This window comes from Bidens hawaiensis, unplaced genomic scaffold, assembly GCF_021521415.1.
Source record: "Bidens hawaiensis isolate Kalapana, Puna unplaced genomic scaffold, B.hawaiensis_p1.1 tig00419466_1, whole genome shotgun sequence".
NCBI classification, from domain to species: Eukaryota; Viridiplantae; Streptophyta; class Magnoliopsida; order Asterales; family Asteraceae; genus Bidens; species Bidens hawaiensis.
The window spans coordinates 75,561-95,251 of NW_027504873.1; the positions used below are offsets into that span (position 1 = coordinate 75,561).

Below are 19,691 nucleotides of genomic sequence, written 5' to 3' on the forward strand. Positions count from 1 at the left end.
GTGCATGCTATCCGACGTATAGTTCGGGGCAGCGGGACTAGTACACGCTTAGTGGCTGACAATTTCGTTGTCTCCGGCTATATAGAGGATCCTACGATTTATGGTAGACGTACCATACCACCGGTTTATAAAGTTTTCACGTTATCTCACGTTTGGGCTAAATCCCGGTTTGGGCGAGTCCCCAGTTGACATCCGTATCTTTGGGCCAGTCCCCAGTTTGGGCTTGTCCCCAGTTGCACGGGCTTGTCCCCAGTTTATTTTATGGGCTTGTCCCCAGTTTGTTGGGCTTGTCCCCAGTTTATTTTATGGGATTGTCCCCGGTTTATTGGGTTTAATCCCAGATAATATCGTAAGTTATTTGCATCAGGTATCATAAATTAGATTATGAAGATCACCGAAGGATCAATACTTATGGATTCAAAATCCTTTAATTCAGTTTTATAAGGATTGCAAAAGGATCAATACTTATGGTAACCTAGGTCTAATCAGACCTTACGGTATGATTTCTGTTTATCGGTTTACACTTATTTGATTTCAGTTTATATCTTCATAGATATAAGGATTCATTATTCTCAATCTATTTTTGTAAGGATTTAAGATCCTGGTTTATTTTTGCAAGGATATTTTATTCTAAAAACTTTTTACTAAAGTATATTATTTCTTAAAACTTCCAATGAGACTTAAGTTATATCAAACAAACTTTCAAAATAACAAGTAACAAGCGAATAGTCAAAAGTTTTATTAAACATAAGTCACCTGGACTTATCCAAAATCCTTAACCCGGATTTCACCATACGAAAGATGGACCATCCACCCAAGTTAAACAGGTGTTGCTAGTTGTTCATGATTTGCAGGGAGAAGGATATACAGCCGGAAGTGAAGTTTTTATGGAAACTCCATTGATATATGATAATTATATCTAGCTTGTCAAATCTCATATGTTTCTGCAGGAAGTCTGAATTCAAAGGCAAAATGACAGCTGCGATATTATCACAACCGCCATTTTGGGGGAAATTGTTAGGGCATGGAAATTTGACACTGTGGATACGTTATCCTGACATATGTTCTTGGATCAGTTATCCTTAGACAGATCCTGTCAGGATCAGTGGTTCTCAATACTTGGTATTATTAACAATTGTTTCTTGTGTGTAGGTTGTTATTTAATAAGTATAACGGCGCCATGACTTATTCCACTGGATATCTCGCTATTGGACTTGTCAAACACGTGGTCAAAGTCGTGGATGAAGATAGTGGGAAGGTGGCGAATTTATAGGACTTCTTGTTGTGTCACAAATAACTGAGTACTGAGGATATGTTATTCTTGAAGACGTGTCTGGATCAGTTATCCTTCTGAAGAGTTCCATAGCTTTGTCAGGATCATGGATCCTCGGTATTTGGTGCTGTTAACGGTTGTTTCTCATATGAATGTCGATATTTATCAACATTAACGGCTCCAAGGACCAAGTCTGCCTAAACTTTCGCTACAAGACTCCTTTATGCACGTGGTCAAAGATATGGAGTGGCTAGTGGAGGAGTTGTGGATTTTTAGGACATGTTTGTTAGATATGGATCCTCGGTATTTGGTGCTGTTAACGGTTGTTTCTCATATGAATGTCGATATTTATCAACATTAACGGCTCCAAGGACCAAGTCTGCCTAAACTTTCGCTACAAGACTCCTTTATGCACGTGGTCAAAGATATGGAGTGGCTAATGGAGGAGTTGTGGATTTTTAGGACATGTTTGTTAGTTAGTTATTAATTAGTTTCTTTATATACTGATATTATGATCGATTAGGAGATTCATTCATCACTGTATACACACAAACTCAGAGCAGAACCAAACACTCTCTGTGCACATTAGCAATTCTTGTAACATCGATCTAATCTCCAAACCATTGTAACCCTTTTCGTCATTAATATACTTGACGGTGATAGTTTTCACCGCCCGGGGGTTTTTTGTGCCGGAGACCACAATAACCACATACTCATCGACCAAAGGTTACCTTGTTGATCATTGACTAAAGTAATTCGACCAAAGATTATCTTATTAATCCTTGACCGAAGTTATTTTACCAAAGATTACCTTGATAAGTTTTGATCGAAGTAAGACTATCTTGGTTAAGGGCTTTTTCCCTCGTAATCACATCTTTGTGTTCACCAATATTACGTATATACACTTGTCGTTATCGAGTTAGCACCTTACCTCACATAACAGATTTGGATACTTGATCCTTAGTAGATTTTTGTCCAAAACACTTGGGTTGTGAAGACATGTTGTGGGTATTGAGAGTAGGGTTTAGTTTGAGAGTAAATAATGATCAAAGCACCGTTTGCCCCACGGTGGGCGCCAAATTGTTTCGGTCAAAAATTGACAAAGCAACTTTTGATCAAATTAGTGTATAAGGTGAAGTGCTTGTTGATAATAAGATCGAACACAAAGATATGATTACGAGGGAAAAAACCCTTGATTATGATAATCTTCGTTTCGGTCAAGAGTTTACAACGTAATCTTTAGTCGAATCTCTTCGGTTAAAGATTATGAACTTAACTTTTGGTCGAATTAACCCTTGATTATTATGATCTCCGGCACAAAAAACCCCTGAACGGTGAAAACTATCACCGTCGATATTATTAATAATAAAATCGGTGATTACAAAGGTTGGAGCTGATAAGTGATCGTGAGCTAAGTGATACAATGATTGCCAATAGCTAAACAAGTGAGTTGTGTGTGGCCTAATGATGTTATCAGCTCAATATATTATAAAAAGATTACAACTGATATCCCGATTATTCCGGAAACCCTAGACTATTTCTTCAACAAGCCGTTGCTGCCCACGTTATTTGTTGACGAAGTTCAAGTAGCATTCCGTTGCAATCCACGTTCTTATAAACATATTTACCACGTGCTCTTATCTGCAAAACAATCAGATAATATAGGACAATTGAATTAGTCAACATACCTTCCTCAGAATAACAGCTTAAGTCAACATCCTCAAGTCATGCTCAATTCCGAGGATAAAAAATCTACACCCAACAATTACCAGGTGAGAAAAAAAGTTGTTGACCTTAAGAAAACACCACCAAAACAACATCGCAAGAACACCTGTTAGAAGTTAGTTAAAACGAGGAACTCTCATGTTCCTCCATTTTATTCCACCCGTCATTAACTTTATTATTTCTCAAACTTTACTCATAAAATCTATAAACTAACCGAGTGACTTAGATAGACTAGTTTTAAACTTAACTAATATTTAGTACAAATTTTTAAGTTACATGTTAATTGATATTAACTTGTAAGCTGAAAGTCTGTCAAAAGGTATTCTTCTTGACCGGTTGTTTGGATCACTTGCCCACCCGATCATCTTTATTTTTTCTTCGGGAGGAAATCCACCACACGTGAGAAAACCTTCTGGCCTAATTTGGAACCCTCAATTTTTTTTTGGAAAATTGGATTTAAATAATCCCACTTTTAAAGGGTTGGCCAATAATAATCTCATCTCCGGTATTTCCCGCTGGCAGTCCCACATTTTCAAGGTTTTTTGTTTTATGATCCCCCGTTAAAAATAATTAACGGGGTTAAGTTTTTGCTGATGTGGCTAGTGACTTGGCCTTTTCATTATCCTACATGGCTTTTACCTTTTTTTCCCTCTCTGATTAATTACGTGGAATACACACTTATTATCCTACATGTCTATCTAGAAATAATAATAACAACAACAATAATAACAATTATAATAATAATTTCAATCAGTTCCGTTCATCATCCACGGCCACCGGCTACCCAGCTTACCCCACCGCCACCGCCACCGCCACCACCTGTCGTTCATCATCCACGGTCACCGGCTACCCAGCTTACCCCACCACCACCACCACTTACCCACCACAACCCTAATCCACATACTTCCACGTCACCCCAAACCCATACTACGCGTCCTGTCCACGCGCCACCTTCGCCTTCTTAATCGGCTACATCCTCCTCACCGGCGTCATCATCTTCATCGTCTGGCTCATCCTCCGCCCACAAATCCCCTAGTTCCGAGTCCAAACCCTAACCCTAACCCACTTCAATATCTCATCAACCTCACTCGCCTAACATCATCTGATCCACTAGCCTCACCACCGATCTCTGAGAAACCGTCTGCACCGGCATCCACAACGACCTCGAGTTTCCAGATCCTGACGTCACCGTCGCTGCCGTTTCCATTCTCTCTGCCATTCCGTCTTTTCGCCTCGGTAAACTCATTACTGATAGTAATAAGGAGATCTCTAGGTGCTTTGGTTCCCTTAGTGATAATTTGAGGTTCTCGATTACCGAGACGATGGTTGTGGTGGTGATGAGACGATGCTTTCGTCACAGTCTGAGGATGAGAATCCGACGGTGGCGACTTGGTCGTCTACGACGCTTGATGCGGTGGTTTGACGGTGGAACTAGATTAATAGTAATCGAGGAGGAACTTGGATTGATCATGTTCCATTGATGGAGTGAAAAAGAAGTTAATGGGAAACTGAAAGCCATGTAATTAATCAGATAGAGGGGGACAAAAAGTAAATGCCATGTAGGATATTTAAAATGCCAACTCACCAACCACATCAGCAAAAACTTAACCCCGTTAATTATTTTTAACGGGGGATCATAAAACAAAAAACCTTGAAAAGGTGGGACTGCCAGCGTGAAATACCGGATGTGGGATTATTATTGGCCAATACATTAAAGGTGGGATTATTTAAATCCAATTTTCCTTTTTTTTTTTTGTCACAATAAGACTTGAACCAAAAACCTCCCCGTATTAGTTTAAAGTCTTTAGGTGTCTCGCCTCAACCATTTGAACTGGGAATCATCTTTTATAATTGTTTCTATATTATTTTTTCACTTACTTAATATGAAAATTTTAAATACCTAAACATTTATGAAAGAGTTAATTTCACTAATGGCTAATATGGTTTGATCATAATACATGTTTGATTTCTACAAATGGAAAATTACAAAATTTTATTTAAACATTTGCGAGCAAATTGCACGTTTAGCCACCAACTTTAATCCCGTCAGTTTTTATCGATACATGACCTCAAGTACCATTCACATGAATTCAGTCTCTTCAAGTTGCAAACACTAATAAAATATTCTTTTCTCCTTGAAGAGGTATGTACCCGCCTCAACACCAAGCAAGGCGGGTCAACCCACAAGATAAAGACATTATGAAGGCACAAAGCCAAAACCCAGGCGCATCGCGCATACAAAACATGCTCAGGCATCATTTGCTCGCGCATCACATATGCGCGCGGCGCATATCGCATGCTCTTGCACATCACATATGCTCGCGCGTCACATATGCGCGTGGCGCACCAGCGCGCGGCGCATATCACACGCTCGTGCATATCACACCTGCGCATGAAATATCTGCGCGTGAGAATAAAAAGAAGACTTCGCGCATCCTCAGGATGGGCGCATATCACACGTGCACATAATCAGCCTCGTCCTTATCCAAATCGGGATCAGGGCAACCTTGATTGTGCACGTCAGACACTCTTCTAGAAGGCATCTTTTTAAGGAGTAAGAATATGCTGATGTTGACAGCTGCCAAATGAAAGGTCGACAACTCAGCATGACACATGTGCTACCACATGATTTCAACCAACGAGAAAGCGCCAGGTGTCCCAGAGGACACGTGGCGCAGTGCGATTGGAGGAGGCCAACGAGGCTGAGCCCAGCCAGTGGAAACCCTAGCACTATAAATACAGCATCAACTCCACTTTGATGAGACATTCATTCACACTCAATCATTGACAGTTACAAGCAGTGATATCACATTCAATCATATTGAATTATATTCACTCACAGTCAGTTACAGAAAAACACACAGTCACACAATCAAGAGTATTCAGCGATTCAGCAATACTCTTGAGATTTCACTGACTCATACTTTATTATCTTCTCCACAAAGATACTGATTCTCACGCCGGAGGGTTACCCCAAAGAGGACCCCTCTGTCCCTTTCTGAGGGGTAAGTAACGGCGCTGTTCATTTTGTAGGTGGAAGAACACGGATTCAAAGGAACCATCGGTGAAACAGTTTAATCATACCCGAGGAAAGTAGATCTGCTACCAGTGAGTAGATCCACGTTTCTTCATTGGCGCCATCCACTGTTACAAACGGCAATCAGATCTCATCCAGATCTACGAAAAAAAAAATCAATCACCATGGTTTCTGGAGTTCGTAACGTTGATCAAGCTCTGGAGGATATTGAACGTGAGGGTGTTAACGACGGACAGCAGGTTCTGAGGGTTCCGCGTGATTCTACGCGTACCACCAGCAACCGTCCCTTCGTCACAACCCCTCACGGCCAGACTGAAACTCCTCCAGACGATCACACGTTACAAAATATGGCCGGCGCGAAGCTGAAAGGACCAATGGGTCCAGAAGATGAAGCAAACGATCCGAATGAATGGCTCATAAATGAGCAGCGGCGTCTGATGGAAAAGTACACTGAAATGATCAAACAGAAGAAGCTAGCCGACCAAACACAAAGGCAAGCGATTGATAAGCAGCCTACAAAAAGGCCGCGCGCGCCGGAAGAAGGGCATTCTGCACACACTGCACACACTGAGTTCAGTGATGAAGAAGTGCATAGCATGAGGAAGACAAGGGATACTCATGCAGGAGGCTCGCAGCTACGCGCGCCTGTGAACATGGCGCCTGGGGCCAGAGCAGATCTGGATCTGCACATGCCATACAGCCCACCGGTCAGAGGGCAAGTTGACGTAACCACACCCTACAGACCAGCCATCCTGGTAAAACACTCAAAGTTTACTGCGCGCATCGCGCAGGCTCCCATCCAGCACAAGACCAAGATGCCAAGTGGTCTGGGCAAATATGATGGCACAACAGATCCAGATGACTTTTTGCAGGGTTTCTATAACACGGGAAACCTAGAGAGCTGGACGATGCCAACATGGTGTCATATGTTTGCTCGCTGCCTCACGGGCGCTGCGCGGGTATGGTTCGAAAGCTTGCCGACAGGGCAAATTGATGGGTTCGAGGAACTATTAGAAAAGTTCCAAGCCCACTTCGTACAGCAGCGCAGGCACACGCGCGATCCTGATGACATCATGCACTGCATACGCAGGAATGATGAAACGATTGAAGATTACATCACTCGTTTCAATCAGGAGTCCCTGGCAATCGGGGGCATAACTGAGCAGCTCCTGCGCGTGGCCTTTATACAAGGCGCGCGCAGTGATCAGTTACGACGAGCTCTCGTAAGCAAAGATGGTATGCCCACCACGTGGGCCAAGTTAATGGAGGCATCGCGAGTTTTCGCGAGAAATGAGAAACAGATTGCCCAAGATAGGGCAAGAGAAAGAGCGCATCAGGCTGAATCACCGCGCAGCAAAGAGAAGAGGGCCAAACAGAACTCTGTATGGTCCAGGTTGCAGCCAACAAGTTTTTCTTCCGCGGAAAAACAAGCGCAACCAAGCTCACCCCAGCCCCAAAAGGATGCTCGTAAACACGGGGAGGGTGACAAGAGGGAGGGCGGCAGAGATCCCAGCAGACCTCTGCCAAGAATATGGACTCCCCTCACTAAAACACCTTCACAGGTGTTAAGTACTGAGAATGTCCAATTCAAGCCTCCCAAACAACTACACTACAAGGGACCGCAAAACAGTGGCAAATATTGTGAATTTCACAGGTCCCCGGGCCACAACACCGACGCATGCCATCATTTAAAGGATGCGATCGAGAAGGATGTAAAGTCGGGCAGGCTGGCTCACTTGGTAAAAAACCAAAGAATAGAAGATGAGCAACCGGAGGGAGCCTCTGCCAGCAAGAAGTACAAAAGAATCTGTGTGGCTGAGGGGGGACGACAAGGGCAGACGTCAAGAAAGAGAAGCGCGCAAATTCACGGAGATTGGCGCGAGCAGCAAGTCATCTTCCCAAGAATCAGGGGAGGCCCTTCAATAAGCAGTCCTCTAGTCATTACCACACACATTGCTCATTACGAAGTGTCAAAGGTCCTGGTGGACACTGGAAGCGAATCTGACATTATGTATGAGCAGTGTTTCAGAAAGTTAGACCCGGCAGACCAAGCGCGGCTCGAAATTGTGAACGCACCGATCTGTGGTGTCTCAAATGAAATCATACATCCCCTAGGCCAGATTCAGTTTGAACTAACTATGGGGGATGATGAGCACAAGCGAGCCGAAGTTGTCAACTTCTTGGTCTTGCCCACCACGTCATGCCACAATATGATCCTGGGTAGGGGAACGATTGCCCAATTTAATGCTGTACCGTCGCCAGCGCACGGCGCATTGGGGATCCCTACACCAACAGGCGTAGCATTTGTTTACCGCGATCATTTGTGCGCAGTGACAAGCACGCCGCGGGAAGGGAGAATGAAACTTACAATGGCTGACAATGCGCCAGAGAAGTGGATTTTAAACCCAAAATTCCCAGAGCAAACGGTCACAATTGGCGCTACCATTTCAGACGAAACGAGATTGAGAATGAAAAAGTTGCTTACAAAATACACGTCGGTTTTCGCGTGGCAACACTCCGATATGACGGGGGTCCCGCGAGACTTGGCGCAACATTCTCTTAACACGTTTAAGTCGGTGGAGCCAATTGCACAGAAAAAGAGAATCATGGGGGATGAAAAGGCGAAGGCCATGAATGAGCAAGTGGAGGACCTGTTGCGCGCAAACATCATCCGCCCAATTCGATACCAGACATGGGTAGCCAATCCTGTGATGGTAAAGAAAAGCAACGGGTCATGGAGAATGTGTATTGACTTCAAGGACCTCAACAAAGCATGTCCGAAAGATTGTTACCCCCTCCCAAACATCGACGCAAAGGTGGACTCCGTGGCGCCATTCAAGCTCAAATGTTTCCTGGATGCCTATAAAGGCTATCACCAGATTCAAATGGCACCACAGGATGAAGACAAGACGGCCTTCAGAACCGACAAGGGTGTTTTTTGTTACACAAAAATGCCCTTTGGTTTAAAAAATGCGGGCGCAACCTATCAGAGACTTATGGATTCGGTTTTCAGTGAACAAATCGGAAGAAATCTAGAAGTCTACGTCGATGATTTGGTGATCAAGAGCAGGGAGGAGAGACAAATGCTCAAAGACATCGAGGAAACCCTTCAGCGCCTAACGGAGGTTAACATGAAGCTCAACCCGAGCAAATGTACTTTCGGCGCAGAAGAGGGGAAATTTCTTGGTGTAATGGTCACTAAGGATGGTTTCAAGGTGAACCCTGAAAAGGTGGAAGCCATCCTTGACATGCCTTCACCATCCACCATGAAAGAGGTTCAGAAGCTGAATGGTAGATTGGTGTCAATCAACAGGTTCCTAACGAACCACGCCAGCAAATCTACTCCATTCGTTAACACCTTGAGGAACTGTTTGAAGAAGAGCCAATTCAAGTGGACGCCTGAGGCTGAGCAAGCTTTCACTGAGATAAAAGAATGTCTCATTAAATTGCCAGCGCTCACAGCTCCACTTCCTGGCGAGACCCTTACATTGTACCTGTCAGCTGGAGACCGCGCGATCGGCGCAGTATTATTGGTGGATCGCAAGGGGATACAAACGCCGATATACTATGTGAGTCGGGTGCTCACAGACCCTGAGACGCGCTATTCCATAATGGAAAAGTTAGTTTTGTCACTAACACACGCGTCGCGCAAGCTCCATAGATACTTCAATGGTCATCCTATTGAAGTTCTGACTGGTTACAACATCCAGCAAGTTTTGCGACGCCCCGCACTCTCCGGAAGGCTGACAAAGTGGGCGCTGGAATTAGGTGAACACACGATCACTTATAAGCCCCGTCCAGCGATAAAGGGTCAAGTTTTGGCGGATTTCATCACGGAAATCCCAGACGGAAAGATTGAAGAAGCTCAGCGCGAGGTAGATCCTCCGCGAGCAAATGATGAAGAAGATGTTTGGAGGCTATTCACTGATGGAGCCTCCAACAGCGAAGGGTCCGGCGCAGGCCTCAAACTGATGGACCCTGATAATCGTGAATATACTTATGCTATCAGGTTGGACTTCAAGAGTACCAACAATGAGGCTGAGTATGAAACCCTGCTGGCTGGTCTGCGCATCGCGCGCAAGTTTGGGGTTAAAAGACTAGAGGCGCATGTTGATTCTTACTTGGTAGCTGCTCAGGTCAACGGCCTATATGACGCCAAGGAGAACACAATGCCTCTGTATCTAGAGCAGGCAAAAAAGCTCGTTGAGCAGTTTGACTTCTTCAGAATAATACACATCTCGCGCAGCGAAAACAAGTCCGCTGACGCGTTGAGTAAAATGGCATCAACTAATTTTGATCACTTTGGCAAAGATGTCAGGGTGGAGGTAATGAGCAGCCCGTCAGTGCAAACGCAATCGGTCCTTGTAATTCATACAACCCCTTCATCCTGGATAACTCCAATAACAGAATTCCTGATGAAGGGGAAGTTACCGGACGATCGCGCACAGGCGAGAAAGATAAGACACAAGGCACAGAACTATGAATTACTTGATGGTACATTATATCGGCGCTCTTATCTTGGACCGCTCATGAAGTGCCTGGATGCTGAAGAAGCAACCTATGTGATTAGGGAGATTCATGAAGGAATCTGTGGAATTCACGCTGGCCCGCGCATGGTGGTTGCCAAGGCGATGAGCTCAGGCTACTATTGGCCAGGCATGTACTTGGATGCGCTAAAAGAAATCCAAAAATGCAAGGCATGTCAGAGCTACGCGCCAAACACCATGCGTCCAAAGAACAACTTGATTCCAGTCACCTCCGCATGGCCTTTCCACAAATGGGCCATTGATATTGTAGGGCCCCTGCCGCAAGCGCAAGGGCGAGTGAAATTTTTGGTAGTGGCGATAGACTATTTCACAAAATGGGTTGAGGCCAAGCCACTAGCAAAAATCACAGCTGAGGCGATGAAGCAATTTATCTGGAGCCACATCATTTGCCGTTTTGGCCTTCCCATGGAAATTGTGAGCGACAATGGCAAACAATTCACTGACAGGAAGATATCAAGCTGGCTCAGAGAATTGCACATCAACCAAATCTTCACATCCGTCTACCACCCTCAGGGGAATGGTCAAGTGGAGCGCGCGAATCAAAGTTTGCTAAATGGGCTGAAGAAAAGGTTGGAGGGAGAATCCCATTCTTGGGTCGAAGAGTTACCTAATGTCCTGTGGGCGCACAGGACATTAAGCAAAACTAGCAATGGCGAATCCCCGTTCAGCCTAACCTATGGGACAGAGGCTATGATCCCAGCAGAAATTGGATGCCCATCCCATAGGGTACTCATGATGAGCAAAACTGATAACGAGCGCGAAAGAAGATTGGACCTTAACTTGCTGGAAGGGCGCAGAGAAGCGGCTATCATTAATGAAGCCAGATACAAGAAAAAGCTGGAAAAATATTATAATCAGCGCGTTAAAGAATGCCACTTCAAGAAAAATGATTTTGTCCTTCGAAACAATGAAGCTAGTCGCGCAATACCCCCAGGAAAAATGTCCCCCAATTGGGAGGGACCTTATCAAATTTCAGAAGATTTGGGGAAAGGCGCGTACGCTTTAAAAGATTTGAATGGAAAAAAGATACCGCGCTCGTGGAACGCGGCACAACTTAGAAAATGCTTCATGTAAAAGTTCAAATTTGTAATGAAGGCTTTTAAGCCATCATGAATGATGATTCGCGCTATCTTTCAATATTTGTTCTATTACCTTTGCATACATGTTTCACACTTCCTTTATTAAATTGGAACAATATGACAACACTATATTGACTTCAAAACAAAATAAAGCGAAGTAAAACATACATGCGCGAGCCTTAGCTCAAACGCGTTAACGAGTCTTAACTCTAAAACGTCAGGGCCTTAGCCCAAACTTACGAGCCTTAGCTCAAACACGTTAATGAGTCTTAACTCTAAAAACGTCAGGGCCTTAGCCCAAAACAAAGAGCCTTAGCTCAAAACACTCACAAACATCCATCTTACATCCCGCGCAGCCTGATCATAAAAATCCTTAAACACAACTAAGGCAAAGTACATGCCATATCATGTTAAGGTCTCAGGTCGAGGCCGCGCGCGGAATCATAGTGGATATCTGAGTAACACAAGCTGACATGTAATGGCTAAACTCATACTTCCAGCCCGCGCGACAACGACGCGCGAAAAAGAAAATAACGACAAGTTAGCGCGCAGGTCAGCATGAGCAAGATACTGCGAGAACCACAAACAAAATAGAACAGAGGTTAAGTGAATAATTTCCATACAACCTTGTTCTTATTTTAACGTGCAAGCATATCTTATATCTATACAACCAAACATGAAGAGATGAATGGAAATGCGCAAGATATGAAAACGAGAGAACAAGTTTCATTCCATTGGATCGAAATTTACAAGTATGATGAGTTATAAATTACAAGTATAAAAAATAAATATACAAAATTTGATGAAGGGCTTCTCAAGTCTCCACGTCGACGTCAGCCGCTTCATCACCCTCATCATCTCCCGCAGCATCTGGCGCGGTCTGCTCCTCATCCCCGAACTGACCATAGTCAAGTTCTTCCTCCTCATTGGAGTCTTCGATCACAACGGTGTCACGAGCAGATTCTTTCGCCGCGCCAGAGCCGCTGGCAGGGGCAACATCCCCCGCGCCACCATCATCGCCACCAGCCCTCTCGCAATCATCAAGCAACTTCTTTAGCGCGCCGAGGTCAGGCTGGTCAGCAAGCGCAGCTATCTGTAAATCATTAGAAAAGTAATGAGTACAAAACACTTAGAAAAGTTAGTCAAGAAAAACTCATTATGATCAAGGTACCTGCATAAGGATGGGGATGGGAGTATTCATATACTTTTCCCCCACCGCGGCCATGTCCGCGCAGGCCGCATCGCTCTTGTAAGGGTACTCGGATGGGTTCTTCCTCAACATGCCATATTCATACCCATCCGTAAACCCTTCAGCTCGGCCCACCAAACGCGCGGCGGCATTGCAGTCCATCACAAGGGCTTGAAACTCGGCGGAATATTTCATCGCCAAAGCGCACCGAGCCATGCCCTGTGACACCAGCCATTGGCGATCCTGCGCGAGGCCAGCAACAGACGTCTCGAGGGCAGGAACCTGAGAGTTTAATAACTCAACAGTTTCCTTAGTCTTTTTTAGTTCCTCCTTATCAGACGCTGCTGCCGCCAAAATTTTTTCTTTCTCCGCCTGCGCAGCACCAAGTGCTTCCTGGCTAGACGCCGCCGTCGCTAAGGCCTCATCTCTATCGGCCTGCGCGGCCGCCAAATCCCTTTTCAGGCGCGCAACCTCGCTCTCCAGTGATGATTTCTCAGTGATACTCTGGACGATAGCTTGGTCACGCGCCTCGGCCTGCTGTTCCAAGACACGCACTCTGCGCGCGTACTTGGCAACTTCGGCCTCCGCCAACTGCTGCTTCTCCCGCGCAGCTTGGAGCTCATGCCCGCGCTTGATGTATGCGGTGTTGGCACTTGCTCTGTTTTCACTGAGCTCCGCCTGGAGTTTCTCAGCTCGCGCGCGAGCATCAGACAGGTTCCAGGCGGCCACCTTAGCCTCTCGCTGGGCTTCCACAAGAGCGTCGCGTACTTTAACATAATCACGACGAAGCTCTTGGGAAGCAGCGAAGAAAGCCGACCCAGCGAAAACATGGTCGTTCAGCAAGTCCGCGCGGGTGCGCTCCTCCTGATACCTCCTTTCAGTAGGAGGCACGGCATGAGCCCAGAAGTCCTCGCATACGCCCATGGATTGAAAGGAACTCTCTTCATTAATATTCCATCTCGGGCGGTAAACGGGGACACCTTCCTGCAAAACACAAGAAAAGTTCTAAGTCATAAAACATACTTATATGGAGATACGCGCAGCGGACCAACAAATCAATACATACCTGCGGGGATGAAGCAGGAAAGTCAGCGCCAGCCCCACCAGAGGTCTGCGCTGCGAACACTTGCGGCATCGCAGGGCTGGCGCGGTCTCCCAAGGAGTCTTCAACTTGAACCCCCTCGTCCTCCTCGTCTTCTTCAACAGGCCTCTTCTCCTGCGACCTGGAAGGCTCCAAACCAGCCTCGCGGGGAGGGCTGCGTGCAGGAGGAGGCGAGGGAGGTCTCGACGCCGCCAGTTCGGCGCGCAATACGGTTTCCTGCTCCTTGGTAATCCCAATAAGGGGAGATTCAGCACTAGCAGGAGCAGGACCAGAACCAGCGGCGCCGGAAGTGCCGCCGGGAGTATCACCAGCAACTGTTGCGCCAGCTACAACTCCTATGAACAAATAAACAAGGAAAAATTGTTTATGACTGACTCCAAAGGGAAAAATTTAGAAGACATATGTGCAAAACTTACCTTGGCGCAATTCTGTTCGCGCATCGAACATCGCCATAAAATCCATTCTACCCTTTTCAGAGGGTAGAACAGGGGACTTCGATGGAGTCCCCGGCGCAGCCGTGGCACCTTGTGGCGCCTGCGGCTGATCTGTTACCGTCGCTGCCTCTGCAAACATTTAAAGGAGCAAAGGTTTAATAACAAATCAGCCAGATGAAGATAAATAAAGTATACCTGTTGCAGGCGCGGCACTGCTTCTCTCTTCAGCCGCGCGAAAGGAGGAGGCGACGCCACCATACCTCAAGTGGACAGGAGGTCTGCCCACTCTCACAGGCAGAGAAGCTAAAGAAACCTTTGTGGTAAACACCTGGGTTTCCTTAGGTCCCTTCGTTTGAGCATGGGGATGAGCGACAGGGGTGTCCTCTTTCTTCTGTTTCTTACTGGCCCCTGCGCCAGATTTCCCCTTAGCTTTGCGCTTTAGTAGAGGCGCCTCCTCTTCCTCCTCCTCCTCTTCCGCGAGCTCTAGCTCGTAGTTTTCAAGCGCATCTACAAAAACAAGCGACAGAAATGTTAATAAACTTGGGTATTCTAAAGGAATGAGCAGCAGTGCGAAGACTTACCAGGCGCGTCACCGTCAAAGTCAAAATCCAGATCTACTGGGATGAACAGGTCATCGAAGCGATCCGGGAAACCAACCTCCCCAGCGCCAAGTTCGACGGAGCCGCCCTCCACATGTTCATCATAAGCGGCAAGGATGTAATCCTTGGTGACTGCGCAAAGCCAAGTTAAATGATATCAGCAAAAGAACGATGCTCGCGCAAATATAAAAACAAAAAAAAAAAAAAACTTACACAACCCGTCGACTTGGATAACGGGCTCAAGCGCGCTGTCGGCCCAGAGCCTGCTCATGCCGACCCCAACCAGCGCCTCCTCGCAAATTTTCTTCGCGGGGGATGGTTCGGCGGTCAGTTTCTTAACCCATGCGCCAGTTGGGTTCTTGAGGACACCCTCATCCGCAGGCGCAGAAGTGATAGAGCGCATGGTCATACGGATGGGGATCACACCGGCCTTAATGTAAAAAAACCTCTCAGACCAGTCATGAAGGCTCTTGAATGAAACAGTGGAGCACTTCACTTTCTGACTGCGAGGAATAAAAGAGATCCAATTGTCTTGGATCTTGGCCTTATAAAAATATTGAAAGCGCCGAGGAGTGGGTTCCTCGCGCTGGGATTTGCACATGAACTCAAAGTGAGTCACGCGCACGAGTCCAAACGGATGGACTTGGGATATGTGAATCCCATAGAACTTCAACAGTGCACCCACAAACCTTGTCATCGGGAGACGAAGGTTGCAGTGGGAGAAAAAGTGGCTATATAGGGATATATAGCCGGCAGGCGGGTCCGCCGCCGTTTGCCCGGACCTAGGCAACATGCAGCCAAACAGGGTGGGAAAGCCCTGAGAGGTGATCAGGTTGTCGAGATCTGCCTGCTTCAATTTGCAGGGGATTTCATTCCACCTTTTGGTGGCCTTGGTCCTCCCTACTTCCTCCGATGTGGTCTCAACAACCTTCTTCCCCTTCCCCTTTTGCTTCAATGTCGACATCACCACAGATTTCACACGGCGTCTTCGAGAGGCAACGGAGGTGATTGAAGGGCTAGACGAGTATGAACTATCAGACATACAACTGTAATAGCCGATAATCGAGGATTCGAATCGATGTAAACACTCAAATCAGAATGTGAAAGCAGAAATTTGAATTTTAGCAACAATGAAGATGAAGATAAAAATTTCCTAAGGGCCTGCTTTTATAGGCCCAGGAGAGAGAAATGTGGCAGTTGATCGGGTTTCACGCGCCCCCACTCGCAGGGGCAACCCAACGACGGCGCGACACGTGTCCCTAACAGCTGTGTGAGGGGACAAAAAGATGTAACCGACCTGCCACGGAACAGAGACGCGCCCCCACTCGCAGGTACTAACCAATGCGAGTGCGACACGTGTTCAAGACAGCTGTGTGAGGGGACGTGAAAGGCAACTGTAGCACCTCGAGCACACGAAACGTCTGACACGTTTACGGCGCACGTCATCACCAACCAACCACGTGTTTGGACCTTTCGTTTTCAACCAAATGGATAGAACTTCGCGCGACGATGGAAACAACAAAGAAAACGACAAAACCCCCTATAAAAGGACAATTCAGTGAGTCTAATATCTATCTTACCACGCTCGCGCAAGATAAGACACACATTAGACTGGGGGGGCTTGAAGAGGTATGTACCCGCCTCAACACCAAGCAAGGCGGGTCAACCCACAAGATAAAGACATTATGAAGGCACAAAGCCAAAACCCAGGCGCATCGCGCATACAAAACATGCTCAGGCATCATTTGCTCGCGCATCACATATGCGCGCGGCGCATATCGCATGCTCTTGCACATCACATATGCTCGCGCGTCACATATGCGCGTGGCGCACCAGCGCGCGGCGCATATCACACGCTCGTGCATATCACACCTGCACATGAAATATCTGCGCGTGAGAATAAAAAGAAGACTTCGCGCATCCTCAGGATGGGCGCATATCACACGTGCACATAATCAGCCTCGTCCTTATCCAAATCGGGATCAGGGCAACCTTGATTGTGCACGTCAGACACTCTTCTAGAAGGCATCTTTTTAAGGAGTAAGAATATGCTGATGTTGACAGCTGCCAAATGAAAGGTCGACAACTCAGCATGACACATGTGCTACCACATGATTTCAACCAACGAGAAAGCGCCAGGTGTCCCAGAGGACACGTGGCGCAGTGCGATTGGAGGAGGCCAACGAGGCTGAGCCCAGCCAGTGGAAACCCTAGCACTATAAATACAGCATCAACTCCACTTTGATGAGACATTCATTCACACTCAATCATTGACAGTTACAAGCAGTGATATCACATTCAATCATATTGAATTATATTCACTCACAGTCAGTTACAGAAAAACACACAGTCACACAATCAAGAGTATTCAGCGATTCAGCAATACTCTTGAGATTTCACTGACTCATACTTTATTATCTTCTCCACAAAGATACTGATTCTCACGCCGGAGGGTTACCCCAAAGAGGACCCCTCTGTCCCTTTCTGAGGGGTAAGTAACGGCGCTGTTCATTTTGTAGGTGGAAGAACACGGATTCAAAGGAACCATCGGTGAAACAGTTTAATCATACCCGAGGAAAGTAGATCTGCTACCAGTGAGTAGATCCACGTTTCTTCACTCCTTATTGATCGTTGTTCGTTTGACTCTTTAGATTAAATAACCTTCTTTTATATAATAGTTTTGAGATTCAATTGAACCTCACATATCACTGGAGCAGGAAAAAAAATCAGCAACCGACCCGACACTAACTTACTAGAGTGATCAAACTGAGTGATGGCAACCGAACCCTAACCAGAAAATTACTTAAATGCAACCGTCAATGGAAAGAACCGAATTCAAACCCTCACTAATAAATCTAGGAAATAATTGGAACTAAATCATATTGAAACCGACTATCGAATCCTCATTATAACATAACTAAATGGGGCAATTTCAATTGGAAAATAAATGGCCTAAAGTTTATTTTATGGAAGTTTAGAATCGGGTGACACTTGGTATTCAGTACTATTCACCGATTCTAAGGCTAACATAATTTATTTTTTGTCAAACCCAAGTATATATGAATTAGGTCTACATCATTTTGTTATCTAATATGTTAACTTGTTTAATATCTATATATTATCTCCATCATTAAATATGGTTGGTTGGTTACTTTAGTTGTTTTGATTCGATGGTTCTAATATTTTATTTAGTCAAATATGAAGCATCATATTATATAATGATTAATATACACAATAACAAGAAGTTGTGGACAAATTACCTACGAATTCGTCACCTTATTAAAATGTATTGTCAATTTTGCTGGACAACATAATTATATAAAATCATTGTTGTATGTTTTACGTTGGATTATTTTACAATGCCATCATGGTAATGATATTGTAACGTTGAAGTCATAATGTAATTAACTAATAATGCACTCTATGGACACTTGTAGAAAGAGAGCATTAAATAAACAATGGTCAAAATCGAAATGAAAACCGAATTCCAATTTGATTTAGTCTTGATATCAAACAGGAAAAACCAAAATTAAACAAGACTATATGTAAGGTATTTATCGGTTCATGTTTTGGCTTCCTTGATGTAGTAATGAGTTAAATACATGTACTATTTAAAAGTTGGTAAATCAATATACCAATATTGAACTCGCTTTCCTCATGTTAATTTTTTTTTTTTTTTTTTTCCTCTGATTTATTTTATTTCTACTGATGAAACAAAGATATTACATCAATATAGCAGGTAGGCGGGCAACAAGCTGCGCCGCCACCCCTTTCTGAATTGCTTTCCTCATGTTAATTGAATTGAATTTCTAAAAAACGAAAGACCAAATAACTAAACCAACTGAATTATAAACAAACCAAAAGGCTAAACTGGTTTTGAAGATTTTGGTTCAATATGGCTTTTGATTTAATCATATTGTAATCGAATATTGAACATGGAAATGGATTGTATCCCCCAAACATAAAATAATCATTATTCAAAATACTGGATATCATTGTTCTTATTATTGATTCAACATATAACTTGTAAACCTAGGATGGGTTCTAAGCAAGAGCAAAAAATACGGAGAGCGGGAGAGAAATGAGATCATGTTAAAACATTTAAAACAATATTTACTCGATACTTAATAAATGATAAGCACGAGCAAGAAACATTAAGGGAAATGAGATAGTATTAAAACATACTAAAAGGATTTACTCTATACTTAACAAATGATATACAGAGTTAATTACTAAAATATCAACAATTTTACGCTATTTCTTATTCAGATATCAGTTGTATTTAACTTTAAATTATTAACCTCCATATACACATTTGCAGCATACACAAACTAAACATACATATTTCCGTATTATAACGAGAATAAGAAGCACCAGTGGTCTAGTGGTAGAATAGTACCCTGCCACGGTACAGACCCGGGTTCGATTCCCGGCTGGTGCAGTTGAGCTGTGATGACTAGCCTTCAATGGTGGTTGGGTCCATTATAATTACCTCAATTTAATGAAGGAAAAAATAGGCACTTCTGAGTTCATTTTTGTTTTTTTTTGGCTTGCATTCCATGCTCTAAAGTTTGATGAAGTGCATAAAATTATTTGAGGATAAGGATATGAGTGACTATTTTTGATACGTGTGTTAGCCATATGTCATGAAAATGTAGTAAGTTTTAATCGTTTTTTTTAACAGGTAAACTCTAAATGAAAAAATT

At 44.5% G+C, this 19,691-nt stretch overlaps 1 non-coding gene across 1 annotated transcript; it reads left to right on the plus strand.

Annotated features, from left to right (window-relative positions):
- Positions 1-19,355: 19,355 nt before the first annotated feature.
- Positions 19,356-19,426, plus strand: TRNAG-GCC (transfer RNA glycine (anticodon GCC)). The gene has a single exon. It is a non-coding gene; the product is annotated as a tRNA-Gly (tRNA).
- Positions 19,427-19,691: the final 265 nt, after the last annotated feature.